Here is a 21,264-nt window from a genome sequence, read left to right on the forward strand (position 1 = left end):
CCAACCCCCCCCCCATTTCAACCATGTCAGGGTAACTGGAATAGTCTGTCCCCGAAAGCCACTGATCATTACTCTATCCCCATTAAATTTAGTTGTATCCCCATAAATGATTGATGCTTCAGCACCTCTATCAACCAACGCCATAACCCTTTGTATGTTCTTTTGGGACCAAAAAATTGTCAGCTCAACATAGGCCCTCCATTCCTTCCTGAAGGCCCTAGTTACAGGGGGGCTGGCATCCCCTGTCACTCAAGTAACTGCACAATTGCCAATTCTTTTTCCTCAGATAGCTCGGGCACAGTGGCACGGGTCACTTGAGGAGGCTTTTTTCTTTTACTGGGTACTAGGAAATCTTCCAGGTTCCATGCTGTTGTTATTGTTATTTTTTCAGTAGTTCTCACCCCAGGCTTTTCAGGGTGATTCTGAAATGTCTGTCCTCCAACTGACTTCATAGCTGGAGGAGGACGTTATTGGGCCGGCAATCAATTTTTGCAAACTGAACCTCAGCCCAGATTATCTCATTAAGCATTTGTTTTCGGGATACCTTTATGGGTCCTGATTCAGGAGTCTGTAGGGCAGGTCTCCTTGTTTTAGTTATGGGGAGGACCTTAGCCCCTTCCAATGTTTGGATATTGCATCTGGTGCAAAGGTGCTCTATCTCCCCTAGACCAGACACCAATTGGGCAGCCTGTTGGATGATGGCCTTAGAGGCCACTAAGGGGTTCAGTATGGACACCAGTGTGACATAGTAGTGAGGAGGAACTTGTAATATGAGGTCCCTCATACCCACTGAAAACTTAACCAAGTCTGGACTCTCAAATGTATAGTCATATATCGCCTCTTTCATTCCTAATTCTCTAGTATAATTTCCTCTAATATAAGTTCCTCCACTGAGGTTCATAGACCAGTATTTATCGGAACATCACTTTTGTTTGGCTGTGTGATTGTATACGCCATTATGCATCACAGTGGCATATAGTGTTTGTCTGAGAGCCAGATGCGTGTAATGAATGCCAGTTTAGAAATCTCAGGCCCATTAATTACCACGCTTTTGTCCCCCATGTCCCATAATCTCAATAGTCAAGCTTCTATGCTCTCTTGTGGTCTTTGCTTAAATTGTTGAAACAGATCCATGAGCTCAGCAGCTGTTTATGGGCACACTGTTACATGTACTGTGGTATGCACAGGGGGCCACTCCTCAGGTGCCAACCCTGCTGGTTGGTCTTCGATTTTCTGTCTTCTGAGTTATTACTGGCCTTATTTCTAGAGGATCTGAGGTTCCCAGATCCTCTAGTTGGTTTTTAGTTTGCATAGCCTTCTTGGGTTCAACTAGGATCGAAGGATCCTGCTGATCTAAGTCTTATTCCCTTTCTAATGATACAGATCTTAATTTCAAAGGAGAAGTTCCATTTAAAGATGGGGTAGTTTGCCCTGTCAAAGATGTAATTATATTTTCCAGTTGTCTAATACGAGCTTCCAAAAGCTCATATTCATCTTTTAAGTCTTCTGCAGAATGATGTGCATTAATAGTGAGAAGAAGCGGCTATGCCACAGGAGATGCTGCTACTCTTCTTTCCTTGGTTGTCAAAAAGTTTTGCCCTAATTTATTCAGAAAGTCAGCCATTTTTGAAGGGGATTTAATACTGGAAACATTGTCCATTATAGGTCCCCATTCTTCAAAAATCCGAGCAGCACTTAGCCACAGGCAACCTAGGAGATGCAGGGTTTCCCCCAGGATATCATCTTTTGGTGTATTTGGGGTCCCTGTAACCATCCAACACATAATTTTTTCAAAGTAATTTAAATAAGTACCTTCCTCAATCGCCAAATGTAGCAATTGGACAGATCAGTATGATGGGAAAGGAGTTACAACAGGGGTGCAATGACAGAAGGACCAGCACTATAGAAAGGTGCTATAAAGGAAGGGAAGAAGATTGCTCACCTGTATCAGAAGATTCCAGGTTCACAGGAGAAAGCTTCACCAAGGAGGGATCTCCAGAAAGAGATCCTTCCCCAGTAGCAGTCAGCCCTTAAATGAGGTCTAAGAGAGGTGCAGCCAGGCTAATGAAAGCTAGTGGCTATACATATGTACAGTATATAATGGATTCTTTGTACTAACTTAACAAAATAGATCTCCATGACAAAACTTTACAGAAAAAGAGACATATGTCAAATCTTCAAAGTAAGAGGAGATGCTTTGCTAGATCCAATCGTATGAAAATGCATTACTTCATTTCTGTTAACAGCAGTTTATAGGAACAGTTTTAATGCAGATATAAATAACTTTTGCAGAACCTTTCTCAAATTCATTTGTAAGAGTACCATGAATTTTAATCGTTTGTAGAGTAATGTTAAGCCAAATGCTGTCCCAACAGGCAGTTTCATTTAAAAAAAAAAAAAAAAAGAAAATCAAACTGCTCCATCAGCTACTTTTAATATTTTGCTAGCACTGCAAAATCAAATTAAAAATATGGAAATAGAATGCTAATTTTAAACTGCATTAGTGAAAATTCAGGAAGTGGCTAGGGAGTGGCTATGGTTACTGAAGGGTTTGCATTTTCCCAAGAGTGTGAAGAGGTGGAGGTCAAACTGTAGTCAATATAGAAATAAAAGTGGGATGTGCCTTCATAATTATCCCCATTTATTAAAGAAATGTACTGAGATTTTCACTGTAAATGGATTGTCTTCACCAGACAAAGATAGCATGTTTTTAGGCACCATGGAGAATAGAAGGAATTATTAAGTCTCTATGACACTTGTGAAAGAACGTTGCAGGAACATTTCAGATCAGTTTGGACAGTGGACAGGATGCTGACTTCCGTTTCCACAGAGTCTCAGTCGACCAGGCTGCTGAGCACTTGCATTATTTCATACAGCTTTCAAGGCAGCTTTTTGCATCTGCTTGATCTGGCACACAAGACATTCCCAAATTTATAAAGGAACACCTTGGATTCACTTGCAAGGCAAGTCTTGTCTTCCTTCAGTATAGTAAAAACATTCCAGGGGGCTGGGGGACACAACAACAACAAAACCTTTTAGATACACTTTTTTAAGTTGTCTTTTTAATCTGTTTAATCTCATTAAAGTTATTCGGTTAGGGAATATGATTGTTCTTAATTGATAAGTCTGTCATTTCAAGTTGCAGAGGACTCCATATTAGCCTAAGTTAAAAACCGCAGTCTTAGGACTTGTAGTATTATGTGCTGTTTGGTTGATGAGTGATACGGAGTAGTAATGGCAGTAATGACCATAATTCTTCCAAAACACTGAAGAAGAGAACGTAAGGAGTTCATTTGAAATGAACTAAGGCCACTTCCCTTTTTGTGGTTTGTTAGCTGTTCTTCTGATGAAAGTGAAAGATGAAGAAACTGCTTCTACCTTGGCGTACTCATCAGCATTTTGCTACCTTGATTTTCTGTTCATAAGTAATACACACACAAAAAGAAGGAGTTTGCAAAGCCTTTTTGGTGCTCTGCAAGAAGGAGGTTCATTTTTCCATTTTGGAGGCCAATTTTGGAGAAGGAAAGGAGAATCAGAGTCCATTATGTAAACAGGAGGTTAATTGGAATTCAAAAGTCAAGAATGCCACAGCAGTGGAATCCACTCACCATTAAGGAACTTTCACATGCAATGAGAAATGTATCATGTTGGTTTGGCATATCAATATACAAAATACAGAATCAGCGTAAGAAGTTTGTGAATTGACTTGATTTAGCAATAACAGATTAAGTCATTGCAACTCTGATTGTGAAATGAGTGGTGATACTGATCTAGTCCTAATTTAAGGAGCCTAAAAACTTCATGCGGTTAATTGATGAGACAGCTCTTTAATACCAAGCACAGACTTTGACTAATTGCATTGTTTCCAGTGATTCATAGTGTCTAACAGCAGTGCTTCTCTAGCCTTCTCTAGAATTGCTCAAATTCCCTTTGTAACAAATAGTGCCATTGATAATATGGTCTGCTTTGGACCAATCAGAATGGGAATTGTATGTATTAGAGGGTTATTTTGTTTTTTTTTTCAAGGTTTTTCTTGATAGTATGAACCTGGGAGTCAGCCAAAATCACTAGCATAAATCAATACATCTACCAAACTTACTATTCATTAAAAGAGAGCTCGTTTTGTTTTTCTCAAGCTGAACATAAATGTGAAGGATCCAGAACCATTACTTAGTCTACAAAATAATTTCTTGGCCTATGATAAATTCAAGATTGGTGTATGTATATAATTATTTTTGAATGATTCCTTCATATATTCTTCTCACAAACTTGCTCTAACTGAAGATAATTTCTCAGTACATTCAGAAGAAACTTCTGTTTGTTCACCAAAGCTTTTGTGTCAGAATAAACCATTTTCTAGTTTGTACCAGTGCTAATCTATTTTAAGGCAAAAGTTTATTTAGGAAAAAAGACAAGAATCCGAAAGCTGCTATTACCCAATTCAGTTTCTGCAATGCAGAAGACTTCCAAGTCTACACCTACATTCATCTACATTCACCTCCACAGGGCAGTGAATGCAGGAAGCTACCAAGGTTAAGCAGCAATTTCTCATTAACCAGAAGAGCTATGACCATCTTTATGTGGTTGTCTTTTAGAAGAAGTAAATTATTTCTAATGTAAGGTTATAGAAGTCTTTCCCAGAGTTAATTCTCGTTGCTCGTGTATTTCCTTGTTTTTTTTTTTTTTGTCTTGCATATTCCTAAAACAATAATTATTTTTAGCTTTCATTGCTCTTTTTCATAAAGCAAAGTTGTAACTTTGTCTTTTACAAAAGAAATATATCTTTTTTTTTTTTCTTTTTGAAAGATGTCTCATAGTTATATGCTTGAGTTTTCTTATGAACACTGATGTGCCAAAGAATACTTCTCAACTACAGTTTTGGCAAATTATTATCAAAAGCTATTCCTACACCTACATGTAGATGAATTCTGAACAGCAGGAGTAAATAGAATACATGAGGAGATGTATGAGGCACAGGGTGAGATATCATTACAACTAGGATCAATACAAGAACAACAGATTTGTGACTGTGCCCAAACCTTTCTGTATTTCACTTCTCAATTTGAGAGTGTCTCTTCTTTTCTTCTTTCCTTTGTGTTTTATTTGTGCACTTAGCCTACAAGCTGGCTGAAGGATTATCTTGCAGAACCTGATGCACCTTAAAGGTTTTTTGTGTGTTTTGCAGTTGGTGTCAGTAACCTTCTCAACAGCACAAAAGAGCGTGGCTTAAAAAGAGAAATGAAACAGATGGGAAGCACACCAACCTCTAATGTTAGAGGTATAAAATGGAAGAACAAAACCCAACCTTATAAATTAATGGAATTTCTGAAGATAAATTTAAATTAAATATTTACAAAGCAACATTAAACAACTTGAGGGAAAAAGAAAAAAAGAAAAGAAGTAAAAAACACCCTACAGCAATAAGACTATAAAACCTGTATGCTTAATAAGGAGGTGCTTCTAAGACTGTGTTCTCATTATTAACAGCTGGCTATGAATTGGCCATTCTCTCTTGTCTGTTTGAAATGAAATAAAATTGACACCTACTTAGCAGGTGGTTGCTTTGGGGGCAGGCAATTCCCTTGATTCCAATTTGCAAAACTCAGAGGTTAAGTTTGAGGATGTTTTTTAGGGTTTTTTGTTTTGTTTTGTTTTGTTATTAATTAGAGTCAGAAGTGAGATTTACAGAGAGTGTAATATTCTGAAAATTAATGTCAGTCTCCCTGAGTAGTTTCTAAATACCACATTCAGTCAGGTGTGTTCATTCCCCACATGCCAGAGTTGACCTGAGCTGACACTTGCTCTCATGCACTCAACTTTATCTGCCCTTCATTACTGGACAGCTTTCAAAAGCATACATGATTGCTTATGCCACATTCAAACCAGCTTGATTCCCTAGGACTCTCCTCCAATATTATCAGCTGGTTTTATAAAAGATACTGCCCCCTCTTTACAATCTTGCTTCATTTGTATCCTTAAGTCTTTGTGGCTTCAACATTACATGGTGCAAATTAAAGTCATTTCTTCTCAGCTTGCCCTCCTGAAGTTTTATAAGCACTGTTAATAGTGATATAATTCCTGCTACTGTAGATTATTGTTTAAAATCTAATGTTTAAAATAAAACTATAAGACATTTCCCATGGTACTAAGTTTTTTTTATCCTGAGATTTACTATAGTTTGAACACTCTGTCAATGTCCCATTCATCCATTACATCTGTGTGAAAGAGCGTAGAGGGTAGACTTAGACCAGGTATTAGAAATAAGTTCTTTACTGTGAGAGTGATGAGACACTCGAACAGGTTGCCCAGCGAGGTTGTGAATGCTGCCTCCCTGGAAGCATTAAGGGCCAGGCTGGATGGGGCTCTGAGCAACCCAGTCTAGAGGGAAGTGTCCCTGCCTATAGCAGGGGGGTTGGAACTGGATGATCTGAAAGGTCCATTCCAACCCAAAGCATTCTATGATTCTATTACTGTTCTGAGTATTTTAGCTCAATGAACTTTGAGTAAAACTTGTTGATCAAGTACAGCAGATATATATTTTATAGAATCATCTACCTTGGAAAAGACCTTCAAGATCATCAGGTCCAACCATCAACCTGAGCTACCAAATCTCATCATTAAGTCCCATGTCCCTAAGCATCACATCCACACATCTCTTAAATACCTGCAGGGACAGGAACTGCACCACTTCCATGAGCCACCTGTCCAATGCCTAACCACTCTCTTGGTGAAGAAATTCTTCCTGATATTCAATCTAAACCTCTCCTAGTGCAACTTGAGATCATTATGGAATTTTCTACCTACTGTCCCCCTTAGTGCAAGAATTACATTCATAAACCCCATTTTCTACATTTTACATGGTAATGGTTGATTTTTTTGTGTTGATTTTGAAGCAGTTCTTTGGCCACCAGTGTTCAGTCTTGTGGTTCTCCAAGAAAACTCATCCTACCTTTAAAATTCTGGAATTTACCTCATGCTTATACAGAAACTGCTTTCCTAGGAACATAGCTACTCGTAGGGCGAGGGCTGAATTGAGAGCTGTGGGCAGCAATCTTCTTAGCATCTATCCTAACCTTCCCAGTGCAAATTATCCATGACTGTGAATCACAGTTCTCAGAAGTTTTGACATTGAATGAAGACTGTAATTATTATTTTTTTAACCTTTGTAGCAGATTAATTTCCTTAAATCAGCAGAGTCCTTAATTTACATTTTAAACTGTTGGCAGTTAATTTATCGTAGGAATAGAAGAAATAGAAGTCTTCTTGAATGCTGTTGCTTTTTACAGTATGTTTGTCTTTGCAATTCCTATTTTGTTAGTTTTAATACAGCATAACTGAAAATATACCTGGGCAGATGCACCCCTCGAAGACCAGGCATTTTAATGAGCAAGACGACTCAGCAACAGGCATTTTTAATTAACTGGGCATAACAGCACTGTAAAGAAGAGTAGGAAAAAGTATTTAGAAGAGCATCCATGAAGCAGAAGGTTAAAATGATATACCTAGAAGCCAGATCAAAGCTGGAGCAGGCTTTGCCATATTTTAGCACTTTGAACCAGGAGACTAGACATGCAAATGAAGGATATAAAAATGAAACAAAGATTGAGTAGTATTTCACGGACCATTTTCTATTTAGAGTTCAATTCTTCACTATTAGCATTAGAAAAAAAAAAGCACTTTTCGATAACAATTGGAAGCCATGTTCATAGACATCTGAGCTTCAGACTGTATGGGGGAAAAAAACTAGGTGTTAAAGAGATAAGGCAAAGTTAAGAATTACATGCAGTTTTTGTGCTTAACAAGACATCTTATTTTCCAGAACATCTGGTATTTTAATGAGCAAGATTTGTGTGTGCATTTGTGAGACATAGTCCATAATCCCAATGGCTGAAACATCTTGGTTTTTCTTATCATTACTATTTTGACTTCCAGTGTTCCAGTGTTCTATAGCACTTATGTGTGCTCATGCTGAAGGCGTTGTTTGTTGTTTTCCTGCTCTGAGATGATAGATGAAAGATGTGCTATGAATTTATTCATTCAGAAAAGCTTAGGTCTCCTTTGTTCCTCAACCATTTGTACTGAGAAATGCTGCTCTGTTGAGCTGCAGTTTTGCTGCAAGGCAGAGGCCCATGTCAATGCAGAGCTGTCTGCTGCATATATAAGCATTTTTGCTGCAGAGAGCAGATGTGATGGACTGTGGAATTCGAAGCCCATTTTTCCCCACTGGTGGCTGTAAAAATCAATCAATAGTTGTGTTGGGAGAGGAGAGGAGAGGAGAGGAGAGGAGAGGAGAGGAGAGGAGAGGAGAGGAGAGGAGAGGAGAGGAGAGGAGAGGAGAGGAGAGGAGAGGAGAGGAGAGGAGAGGAGAGGAGAGGAGAGGAGAGGAGAGGAGAGGAGAGGAGAGGAGAGGAGAGGAGAGGAGAGGAGAGGAGAGGAGAGGAGAGGAGAGGAGAGGAGAGTACTCGCTGGGTGTGTATGAGGATGCTGGGGTAGCAGGTTTGTTCAGAAGCTAGAGCAACAGTGATAAAGGCTAACAGCTAGTATAGGAGTTGACCTATTAAGGTATTTAATAAAATAAAAATATAAAACTTTTCTCACAGAAGATGTGAAATTTCACTAAACTTATTTTCAGAACAAGTTAATGGTAGGGAGTATTGGTGTCCCTTTTTAATGCGATATCAGAACTTGCTTTTTTCTAGACTCTCATTTATCATAATATGAAGTCAACCTTCTCCTTATGTTCACATTTCACCTGTGTGCAACGGTAGATTATTGGTTATTCTGTCATTCAGTTCTCTGTTTTTAAACTGGGATGTGTACTTTGTATACTATTGGGACTCAAAAACCAACGCAAAACAAAAAAGAAACAACTTTATACCCAGGCAAAACTTTTAAATATGTAAATAGGCAGAGTGATAACCAGTATAGTTGATTTATTTAAGTTACTTTGCTTTTGTTTCAGAAAGGGAAAGAGAGACAGGGTAATTTATCTTACTCATGGACCATCGATCACAAGGTAATAAGGAGTAGGAATTTCCCTGATTTCTGGGCTTTGGTATACTTCTCTCATCAAAAACTGATACCTTCTTCATCAGGATATCTTTGGCAAAGTTAGTGTAACAACAAGACATGATGAATTTTTTTTAGTTGAGTTCTATATAAATGGATCGTGTCATGGATCAGTTTCTTGTCACAGCTGGCACCTAATATATAAGAATTTCTTCTTGAGAGTTGAGGAATTCAGGGCAATTTGTTCCAAATGCTTTCTCTATAATGAGGAAATAAATTAATGCACTTGGTTTTGAATGGCAGCTAATAAGCAGGCATGGAAATACCCATGGGAATCTTCAACTTCCTTTGCAAATATCTGACTAGATGTACTGCTGGAAAACTTAAAAAGCAGAATAAATGAACAAAAAAGAATACATAGCTCTGTGTTCCTGCCTGAGAGAGCTGGGAGATTAATATTCTGTGTACCGACATTATAGGTTTTGTCATCATACCAATGTCAATAGTGGCAGCATCTTAAAATAGGTTTCCCCAATGTTATGTGATTTGAAAAGAGGTACATGAGATATCAGACCTTAGTGTTTGTGTTTTGGCAAACTGCTCTTCCTTTCTACAGTGTCTTCAGATAAACATTTTCACATGGCATTGTTTCAGTTGTTAGGCAGGCCAAGTGTCTACAGGGAAGCCAGGTCTCCTAATCTGTCTCTATGAGATGTGGAGCTTCTCCTTCTTCAGAAATATTAGGGAAAAAAATACTACAGATTTGGCTGATTAGTTTATCTATTTTCATCTGAGGTGTTTAGCTTTGGCAAAGCTGAAGTTGAGCTTCGAATGCTGTTCCTATAGTATGTGATTTTTTTCAATAAAGGAACATAGACTGATATAAAAAGGCTGTTCCGAAAGTAATGCCTCCTACCTTATGTTGGCCCACAACATCAGAGGTGAATGTTGGTGGTATGGCAGTAGAGGTTGAACATTCCACCAGTATTTCTTGATGTCCTCTTACCATGTAACAGATGGCAGCAGGGGGGTAGTCTGATGGAATGGTGTCTGACATGGAAGTGTGTATGAAGAGAAGGTGTGTCGTTGAATTCCTCCATACAGAAAAAATGACACCCAGTGACACTCAACAACACTTGCTGAATGCTTGCGGAGCCCCAGCAGTGTATGTGAGCACAGCGAGATGGTGGGTGGTGAGTTTCAACAGTGGCGACATCAATAGTTTGTCACCTCCACTGGTGCAGAGTTTTATGAGCACAACAGTGCATGGCTAATGGTGGTGACCATGTTGAAAAACAGTGTTTTATAGTTGAGAATTTTCTCTACCAATCAGTGTTATTGTGCTCTTTGTTGTAGTTTCCATGGACATAGAAGCATTCTTTCAGGCATTCTATGTAAAATAGCAAAGAAGAGCAAAGCAGAAATGTTGATTTTTGTTCTTTTTTTCTTTGTTTGTTGTTTTTTGTTTTCCAACATATAAATAATCGTAAACCCTAGAAAATCTTCTGGATCATAGTTATTTAGCTAGACACTCCTTTAGAACATTGTTTTGATCTTGCCAACCTCTGGAAAGAGATGACTGAAAGTAGTTAAAGCACAGTAGTATAGCTGAACAGGTTACCTCCACCAATGTGATGAAGTCTGAATTTATCCTGCTTACATGCCAAGAAAAGGTATTAGGTTGGGGGAAAGAAAAAAGTGTGGCTGAACAGTGGAGCTAATGGTGTGGAGATTTTGAAATGACAAATTTCAATTCTTGACTTTGAATTGATGATTTTTTTTTTTTTTTTTTTGAGAAGATTACATTGGAAAATGACAGATCTCCAGTGGTAATATGTGAGCAGAGCAAAGCACAATTTTTTAGTGTTTTTAGTGAAAATAGACAATTATCAAATAACATAAAAAAGAACAAAAAGAATGCAAAGTTATGTATCACAAGAGCAGTTGGAAAAAAAAAATAAAGAATGGCAAAATATAGCCAGCATTTCTGCCTGTGATTACATACTTAGGTTCTAATAGGAAAGCTGTCTTTATGACCAGGGCAGTGGAAAGAGTTTTTACTCCATAGGAGAGGAAAGCAATGAATAACAATCCTGTCTATTAGAATGCACTCACTAATAAACTTCAGGTTTACGCAGTCCAATGGATTCTCCTCCAGAGGACGTTAGCTTGGTACAGGGTAAAAAGTGCTAAAAACATTTTTAATGCTATAATTTTGGGAAAAGAGAAAGAAAGGGTCTAAGGTTGAGGAGAGCAATTAGAATCTTATTTTCAAATGGATGAATTATGCCATTTCATTTTCTTTTTTTTCCTCTTAGTTGTGATTTTAAACACATGAAAGCTGAGTGCATGAAAGTTGCAGCTTTGAAGTCCTTTGGCTCAGTGTTTACTTTCTAAATGGTGTTATTATTTAATCTTGAACTGTAAAACCACTGTATTCTGCAGGGCTGAAGTTGTGAAACACACTGTTGCAAGAAGCACAGGAAAGCATTTGTAATGCTTATTGCTGAAACAGGCAAAACCAGCAAACTCTTTAAAACACAAAAGTATGTTTAAAATTTGCAGTAAGTAAGCAAATAACCCTTTTCTAGCTATGCTTCCCATAGACTTTCTACACTTGCAGTCTCCCTTCTCAATGGGAATGACCAACCTCCAGTTACTTACTTGTAGCTGTTCAGAAGTCGAGAAACTTCTGTTTTGACACAGTCTCTTTATATAGAGAAGTTTAAGAACCAGTCACCAAGTCTAATGGTGCTTAATAGAGAATTTATGAAGACAGATGTATATTTCAACAGAATAACCCTTCACTAAACTCTTTCCTTTTGTAACAGTCTGTCCCAGTGGAGGCTGGGAAGTTTGAATCTACTTGGCTGAAGGTTAGCCAGTGTGGAGTGACAGAGCTTTTGCTCTCCTGCTAGTGTCTTGTCCTTGCTGCAGCTCCCTCTCTCAGCTAGCAGTGGCAGCAGTGCCTGTGTAGGCTGGCTGCAAATGACTTCATTTTTCACAGCCATCACCTCCAGGTTTTCTGTAAGTGGTGTTAAATACCTTGTTAGTATATAATCTTGCAGGCCTTGGATGGTGGGTTTTTGTGAACCACTGCAGAGGAGGAAGAAAATTGGTATTCAAAGGCTAATGTACTGGGGACTGCCATAAGGGATCCTTATACAGTGGATAAGAGATAGAGTGGTATGAGCTGTCAAAGCTTTTACAGGTGTGTTGCTATCATTGCAGCTGTGGTGGAAGAACTACAGATACCCAGAGTACAGAAAGACAAGGGGGGTAGCCCATGGATGCTACTACCTCCACCGAGAAGAAGCAATGTTCTACATGGCCTAGTAGCTGTCCCCAGCTTCACAAGAGCTGATTTCCTTGAATGACAGATTTTGTTTTATCTTCAGACAAATCATTTACAGTGCAACTGGATGGAAGTGTTGAAGTAGCGAATGCTGCTGAACAAGCAGGTTCCTCCCCCTGCTCCAGGCCAAACCCCAGTCTCTTTTCTTGCATTAGTACTAATGCTCACCTTGTCCTGAAGAGAGCTGAAGCAGCAGAAAATATTGTCTAATAGCAGTAATATAAATATAATAATCCTAAAACAATATTTCAGCTCTTGTTAGGGAGCAGAAGCAAATTCCTTAATTTTTAGCAATGACAAAAATGATATCTATCTGCAGATTCATTGCATCTGGCAATTTCCCCAGGCTTGCTAGGTCTTTCCAAATTACTGGCCTCAATAAACTATAATAATAAGGAGAAATAGCCACCTTGCTCTTTACCTCTTCCAGTTATTTAATGTGTAGATGGAATATCCTCAGTCCAGACCTAACACTTGTGCCTAGGTCACTCCAGTATTAACCTCTGTCAACAGTGAGAAATAGCTACTTATGTCTATTTTTCTGCCACACAGGCTTTATAGCACATCATTACTTTGCCTTGTGATGGTTGACAAGATTCTTCAATAACTTCTTGTGAAGGAGGTTTTAAAAAGTCTTTGAAAAGTTTAAACATTTTCTATTTGTAGGTTGCTCTATTTAAAATCAATTGGGCGTTGTGTGGGGAGGGTCAATAAAGAAGAAATAACAGGAGGATTTTATTTAATATGGTTCCGTAGCAATCAATAATTACCTTGCAGCTTTAGCCCTTTAGGTCCCTCAACAATAACTTCAAAGGAAATAGGTATGCAGGTATCCCTAACATGCAAATAGAGAATCAAATAAAATCCAGCAAGAAGTTCTATTTTTCCTCAAAGTCCTATTTTAATCTAAAGTAAGGATCTTACTTTTTAAGCTGCTCCCTACAAGGGTAAACATATGCTTCAGGCATTAATCAGTTCTTTTTCTAAATGAATAAATTAACTCCCTGCCCCTCACCTGTTTTAACACAAAACAAATTACCACCTACTGTTAAGGCAGCTTCAACACAGCTTCATCTCCACCTAAACTAGATTTGGACAGATCACTGATAATGCAGATCTGGGAAAGGAGTGAACTTGCATCTCTGCAATGTTTTGAAGTCCATTGCAGTGGAAAATCCTGAGTTTATCAGCAGCCTGACAGTTCAAACAGCATGGGATGCGCCACTGGACTGTCCTAGATAGCCATTATTTGTCGTTCTGATGTGGATATTCTCAACCGCCATTTAGAAGTTAAGCATGCCCTTTGAATGGTGTGTAATCTGTTCACCACTACATCATGGTCAAAGAGCTGAAAACTGTAACTGGTAATGCAAGGTTCTTGTGCATCGTTCTGCATGTGGGAAGCTTTACAGATGGTGTAGGCACCCTCCTGATCAAAGACAGAAATAGAAGAGTTCACATTCACAAACTTGGTGCTATTAAATCCAGCCAATGCTTTATGGTCAAGTCCAGATGCCCCATCCAAAGACTGGCATCTCTTTTCTTCTTTGATATAGTGAGATCCTTTCTTCTTTGATATAGTGAGAACAGATTAAAATAATAATAATAATAAATTATAACAAGCTCAAGTCTTACACCTATTGCTATTTCAGGTAACTCTGACAGATGAAAAAATCCTAAATTTCAGTAAGAACTCTGAATGTGCCTTGATACGTGCAAAAAGAGAGCAGTGGGAATGAACAGAGGTCAAAAAAATATAACAGACACAGTAACAGATTTCCAGACAAGTAAAATAGCTATTTAAACATCTAACAGCACCATCACCATAAATATTTCTTCCTAGAATAGTGATCTTCTGTGCTGCACATTCCTGTGACAACTGCAGTCTCCCCATGTGATACAATGCAGCTTCTCAATATGCATGTACTATGCCATGCATAATTACAAGTGAATGATCTGAATCATCTCAATGCCAGCTCTCAGTGCCATTTTTATTACAGATTTCACCTTCTTCTGAGGCTGACAAAGGAGATGAGAGATCAATGTAGATATGAATAGGAAATGAATAGGAAACGAATAGGAAATGAATAGGAAAAGAGAATTAGGAAAGTATGGTTTTGAGACCCTGGGTGTACACGTAATCTTCAATGCTATGAGAGCATTTTGGTCTTTAACAGAAAACTCAAAGCCAATGGTTGATCTGTGTAAGAGAAAGGGCATTTAGTTTTGTATGTTTGTTTCTTGTTTCTCCTCTCTATTCTCCCCTTAGTATTCTTGCATGAGTATCTTAAGAATTTATGTCATAATTTATTGAACTGTTCCATATATCCTCATCATGAATAGTTAATGCTGTGATATTGTCTGATGTCTCTGATGCGAAAAGTCTAAGTTGCAGTTCTTATGAGATGTACACTTCACTTTTCATTTTCAGAGAGTCCTCTTAAAGATGCATATAGAAATTCTCAAAAGTACTACCAGTGTCTTTTTATCCTAGGCTAGTTCTCTCTTTTTGTTTTCCTTCCTATTTTGGACATATTTACTTTGTTTTCAGTCAGACTCTGAGTTGTGGGGGCACTAAAATACATCACGTAAGACTGAAACTGAAGGAATAAGTGCCTATACCTTAAGGACAAAAAAACAAAACGAAGCAAAAAAAACCTCAATTAGTTAACAGTCTTTGGGAAGAAACATAACAGGAGAATAAAATGCTCAACCTGCTGAAATGGACATTTTATATAGCTAACAAAAATGAAAGATGAGAAAGGGAAGGGAAGGGAAGGGAAGGGAAGGGAAGGGAAGGGAAGGGAAGGGAAGGGAAGGGAAGGGAAGGGAAGGGAAGGGAAGGGAAGGGAAGGGAAGGGAAGGGAAGGGAAGGGAAGGGAAGGGAAGGGAAGGGAAGGGAAGGGAAGGGAAGGGAAGGGAAGGGAAGGGAAGGGAAGGGAAGGGAAGGGGACCTCAGGTTATCATTTCACAAAGTTTTACTACAGATAAGGTTTCTAGTCAAATATCTGACAGTGAGAAAAAAAAAAGTTAGCTTTTGAGATTTCACTTGAATAAAGTTCCCAAAAGCAGAATTTGATTTTAATCTTTATCTGAAAGTACTGATGCTTAGTTAACTTTGATTTACAGGTATTTCTGCTTGGCTAGAAATAAGTGTAGCTCATTTTGTACATATTTTATCATTTCTGAATTCAGTTGCTGTTGGAAATAAGTGGAACAGGATCAGACAACTGTGGCCACAAAACTATTTTAAAGAAAATCAGCTTTATTTTGCTTTGCTTTTTGAAGAGATGGAGAAAGCTCTCTCTGAGCGCAGCTGTTGTCATTAGTTAGAATATTAAACATGTGAATGACTTGTAGCCTGACTACCTCCAATTCCACAGGTTAGTCATGTCTATGAGCCTCAGGATACATCACGAGACTAAAATGGAAGAAAGAACTTTCTAAGCCAAAACCTTAAAGTAGGGTTCCAGTAACTCTTCTCTTTTTCCTGCCTTGAGCTTTCAAGTCCTGCTTCTCTTCCTGGCCAGACACTGGTGCTTGTGTGACTGTATGCAGAGGGACAAGAAGGAAGCTGAGCCCATGAGAACTCCTGATTTTTGGGGGAGGAGCTCTGCTGGCTCGGGATGTCCTGGACGCAAGGGCTGTGGCAAAGGAGTGGCTTGGAATGTGTGTTTCCAGGTGGCACCTCCAAAATGATTCATGTGAAACCTCCAAGCAGCTGCACAATGAATTATTTAAGTGTTAACATCAAAGTGGCTGCAGACTGAGTGTGGGCAGGAGACAACACTTGGATTCAGCAAAAAGGCATAACACTGAGATTCCGAATCAAACTGCCCATTCTTAGTGTTAAAGAACATTGTTACAGCACTCAAAGTTGGGGAAAATAAGGATTTATATGCAACTTGAATTCAGTTTCCTATTGAGTTATTTTGTAGTTTTGTCTCAAATGAAGCACTAGAGCACTAGAGATCTGGAGCACTAGAAGGAACAAGCAGTTTTCTAACAGAAAGTCCTGTAGTATATCAGGGAACCACAGCCAGATCATCTAGTTTAGAGGATTTTTTTGTTTCATTTTATGATTTTGTTTGTGTGGTTTTTTAAACTATTTTTTTAATTTACTTTATTTGATTTTACATTAAGCACTTGTTTACAAAGGCCTTAGTGTTGGGAAAGGCTTTCCCTTGGACTCCTTTCATTTCTTGATAAATATTTCAGGCAAAGGAAGCACATTCCTCTTGAAAAGGAGCATCCCAGCTCTTCAGTAGCCCTCTCTGGTCACAGCTTTTGTGCTTTTCTCATGGTTCTGTGGCTCACTGACATTGGCCTTCTCCCTAGTGATGATGAAGATGAGGAAGATGGAGCTTTGCTGTGCACTCTTCATCTGATGTTTGGAAGGACCAAGGCTGGGGACTAATGCACAACTGCTGAAGAGCACCAGTCACATCAGTTGTGACTTATAGACCAGGAAAGTGAATCACATTGAAGACCTGATCCTATAGATGAATACAGATTTTGTCTCTTATTAGAAATCACTTGTTTGAAATGCAGCTTTGCTTCCTTGCAGGAGAGGGAGCAACCTAACTCAGTGCTAATGCAGCAGCCCCATCCTGTCTTGTGACACGTGATCAATTGCTTGCTCTCCTGATGTGGATTTAACGCAATTTCAAGCAGGGAAATGCTTTAGTCCAATGTGTGGACTTAATTTTCCTTTCATTCCTTCTGTTCTATAGAATATATTTCTGAGCTCTGGCAAAGGATTTTTTTTTATTGCTATTATATTTTTCTGGGAAGGAATAATGGATAAGTGGACAGCTATAGTGAACTCATAGCATTAATTGCTTCCTGTCCTGCTTAAGCTGTTCTCTCTGATGGCTGGTGGCATGTAAGATTTATTTCCATGTTATGAAGTCAGGGGCTGGGTGAAATATAGTAAACTCTTTTTTCTCCCCTTTTCCTGCTGTAGTTGGTTCCTCCCTAACATGCAGATTGAGTAAATTATGAGTCACATTTTCCTGTTACTCTTTCTGGAGAGAGCTTTGGTGGTGTTTTTTATTATTATTTGTTTGGTTTGGTTTGGTTTGGTTTGGTTTTTGTTTTTTTCTGGTAGGTCTTCTATGCAAGTAAACAACTCAGAGATTTGGCAAGTTAGTTAGTACCATTTGAAGTAAAGTCTGTTAATGTCTGTTAAAAAGCACAGAAAAGCATAGTTCTACCAGTTGCCTATTACAGAGACCAGCAAAAGCTAGCTTCTAAACTTCTAAAGTTTCAGTATTACTGAGTAGAGAGTTTGCACAGGCTTGCAAAGGTCAGCTTGACTTTCTGAAAGCCTTGTCTAAATTATCTTACATAGGGGAGTGGTGACTTTTATGAGAAAAATAGTGTCCTCAGCCTCAGAAGTGAAGCGTGCAGGTGGAGTTTCCTTTGCGGTCACATATCTTGTTCCTTTGATCTAAAAATAAGAAGTCTAACAACAGATTTTGCTGTAGTTTTCAACTTATTTTCAAGTTCAGGCAATACTTTGTGCTTCAGATATAACAGGGTTCTTCAAACTGGATTAACTGGCATCCGTCTTGCAAGCACATTCTGCCTTGGGGCTGGAAAACTGAGCAGAAACTGAACACAAGGGTTAATTAGGAACAAAATGATAATTATCTGGATTTGGGGTTTTCTTCTTTGTTTTCCTATTGCAACCTTCACTGTCCTATAGCTATTGTTAGTTCATTTTCCATTCTGAACCGATACCTCTATGCATTTCAAATGGCTTTGCCCATTGCCTTTCTGTGTAAATAAAACCTTGGGGAATATTCAGCCATTAAAGAAAATTACAATAACCTTTGTGTGTTGTGCAATTACCTATTCCTTTGTTTTCCTGAAGAAATGTGTTTGACACCTCCCTGGCAGGGCACCATCATTAACACATCAGTATTGCAGCATCACTCCTTGGGAGAGATCTCCGTATGTAACACCCCAGTCCAAGGTTACATGCTGATAACAAAACAACATTAAAATGAGTTGTTTGCACGAATACCTTCAGGGAAGTGAACAGGGAGCAGGTTGTTCATTCCTGTCATGTCTGCAGAATCTGTTACAGACAGAAAAACAATTGTGATTTAAGTCGAGAGGTTTTGGAAGAGGCAAGCAATTTAATTTCCTCTTTGGTACCCAACACACCCTTTCTGCTACCCAAAGTCCTTTCATATAAGGGATACTTTAACTTGCACCATTGGCATTGCCTAAGAACTGACATCCCTCTTGCATCTTGGCTTTAAGCACTGGGGTCCTGGCAGTGGCATTCTCCATTCATTTTGCATCCTTTTCCTGACATACCATGGGTGCAGAGAAATAAAAATAATAATTCAAAAATACATATATGTATATGTATGTAATACATATACGTAACTTCAAAACTACATTTCATTCTGGGAAATGATAGGACATTGATCTAATGGTGCTTATGAAGGTTAAATTAAAACCTGATTCTGGTTCTGGGACAGCTGACTTGCTCTAGAAGTCAGAAATGTATCTGTATTTTTCAGCTCGCGTATCAGAAAAATAATAAAAATAAATAAAATTGAGAACACTTTTTGAAAGCTCTGATCTTGTTTATACACCAATATCTACTGCCAGAACAGATGACAGATAAGAAGCAGGTGAAACCAAACAATCAGTACAATAGGAATAAACAGCAACAAGAGTCTGGTGACAGAAATATTCATGAAGTGCCCCCACCTTCATCCTCCCCATTGTGACTCTGCCGGGAGATCACAGCAAGCCTGGAAAATCCTACTTTTATAATGCTGCTGCAGATTGAATTCATAGCTCTTAGCAGGACTGTGCTCTGTCCCTTCGCAGCTGATATAAAAGCAGTGACCCTGTCTGCTTCTGACCTGGTCAAAAACTTCTATCGTAGAATCATCTGAGTTGGAAGTGACCTTTAAAGGTCATCTCATCCAACTCCCCTGCAGTGAACAGGGACACCCACAGGTAGATCAGGGTGCTCAGAGCCCCTCCAGCCTGACCTTGATCGTCTCCAGGGATGAGGCATCTACCACCTGTCTCAGCAACGTATTCTGGTCTTCACCACCCTTAACGGTGGTGAGTTTTACGGTGAAAAGCTTTTTTATTCTTTCCCCAATCTAAATCTCCCGTCTTTTACTTTGAAACCATTTCCTCTTGTTCTATGTCCCAGATTTTACCCATTCTCCTTTTTCAGTGCATTCAATTCATTGTATAAAGAATATTACCTATCTCTTCAAACCTTACCTCTCCAGGAAGATTAGCAGTACTGATGACATTGAGGTTTTTCTTGCTGATGAGTCAGTTAGAGGGAGTTTGGGTTGTTTGTGCCCAACCCTGAGCAGCAGGAGCCTTTCCTTTGTGTGACAGAGCAGATGCAGCGTGGGCACTCCTGCAGCTGGATGGGGCTGCATCTTCCTCATGTTCTCTCAGTTCCATAGTGCTCAATCAAAACCGAATACAAATTTCAGTAGAGCACAGTCAGCGCATAAAGTTTAGACCAGATGAGTGAGTCAGGCTGGAAATCTGGGTGCCCATATTCCTACTACTGAAAGTAATACCCTCACAGTTTTGGCCCAGACATCTCTCCTCCTTGTGCCTCAGATTCCTCGTCTGTAAACTGTGAATAATATTAATAATCTCCGCTCCATAGTACCATAAATAAAAGAATTACAGTCATCTATTGAGGTGCTATGAAGAAATCTGAGCACCTGGGTCAGAGGTCTGTTCTGGGAGCATTACTGCAGGTCCTCGGGTGCTCTCAGCATCACATCCACCTCAGATACTGTTGATCTGCTTATTCATTCCTCTTCCTTCCTTCACTTCTATATTCTTGTGAAGATAAAAGCCCGTTTATCCCCAACTATATTTTCCTCTCCTTCAGTACTAACAAACAGCTCCAGAGGAACCACAGCCTCAGCAACATTTCAGAGCTGCAGCTGCTGGGTTTCCCTCTGCTGCTACTGAAGTGAACCAGAATGCTCAAGTAAACGTGCACTTAGAGCAGAAATGGGGGGCCCTCAGCTGTTGCTAGGCATGATTCATGTGCAGAATGAGAGCATGGACGATCCTGTTTATAGACATTCACAGCCTGACTGGACAGATCAAATCACTTGAAGAAAGAAATGTGCTGGTGACCACCTCCAGACAGCAGACTGAGCCACAGAAAAAGAAAGGGATCTCCCAAGGACAGAGCTGGGACCCAGCAGAAGAGCCTGGAACATGTTTTGGGTTCTCAAGGACCATCCCAGCACCCAGCTCACTCTGGCTTTCTGCCCTGCTCTGCTTTGCAGTGTTGTTTGGGCATACCCAGCCATAGCATTGTACATCCCAGGGAGGGCTACAGGACAAACAACAACACATAATTTGTTTCTGGATGAACAGATACATTAGATTCCGAAGTATATAAAGGTTTTTTTAATTTTATTTTTATTTAATTTTATTATTTTATGTTATATTTCCTTTTATTTTATTTTATCCCCTTCTGATTTCCTTCTCTCTTTCATCCTGCCTCTCTTTTTGTTTTTTTTCAGGCCTGCCCTTCATTGGATTATGTTCCCCAGGGATAAGCATTTCTTTCATGCATAGCACCTTTTGCTTTTTTGGGAATGAGCAGAGGACAGAAATGTGGCAGTGCAGGCACACAGAGCCACAAAGCCGCAGGGAACGTCAGCCCAGCACCCACGCAGGCCTCATGCATGTGCATACCTCACAGCCTGGCTTTGCTCTGCTGTTTTCAGGGTACATTTTGCACTCTCCATCTCCAGTCAAGCTATCAGCTGAAATCTGTCACCATCTCACCTTTGGTTACCTCACACAAGTGCTTGCAGGGTGTTGGTGCCAATTCTTTTTTATCCAGTGATAAGTGAGCTGTAATTTCG

General features: G+C 39.2%; 1 long non-coding RNA gene across 1 annotated transcript; it reads right to left on the bottom strand.

Moving 5' to 3' along the window:
- Nucleotides 1-2,578: 2,578 nt before the first annotated feature.
- On the bottom strand, nt 2,579-20,864 carry LOC121106700. The gene is made up of 3 exons (XR_005839505.1): nt 19,631-20,864; nt 18,396-18,449; nt 2,579-3,007 (listed from the first exon to the last, which is right to left on the bottom strand). It is a non-coding gene; the product is annotated as an uncharacterized LOC121106700 (long non-coding RNA).
- Nucleotides 20,865-21,264: the final 400 nt, after the last annotated feature.

This window comes from Gallus gallus, chromosome 1, assembly GCF_016699485.2.
Source record: "Gallus gallus isolate bGalGal1 chromosome 1, bGalGal1.mat.broiler.GRCg7b, whole genome shotgun sequence".
Taxonomy (NCBI): Eukaryota; Metazoa; Chordata; class Aves; order Galliformes; family Phasianidae; genus Gallus; species Gallus gallus.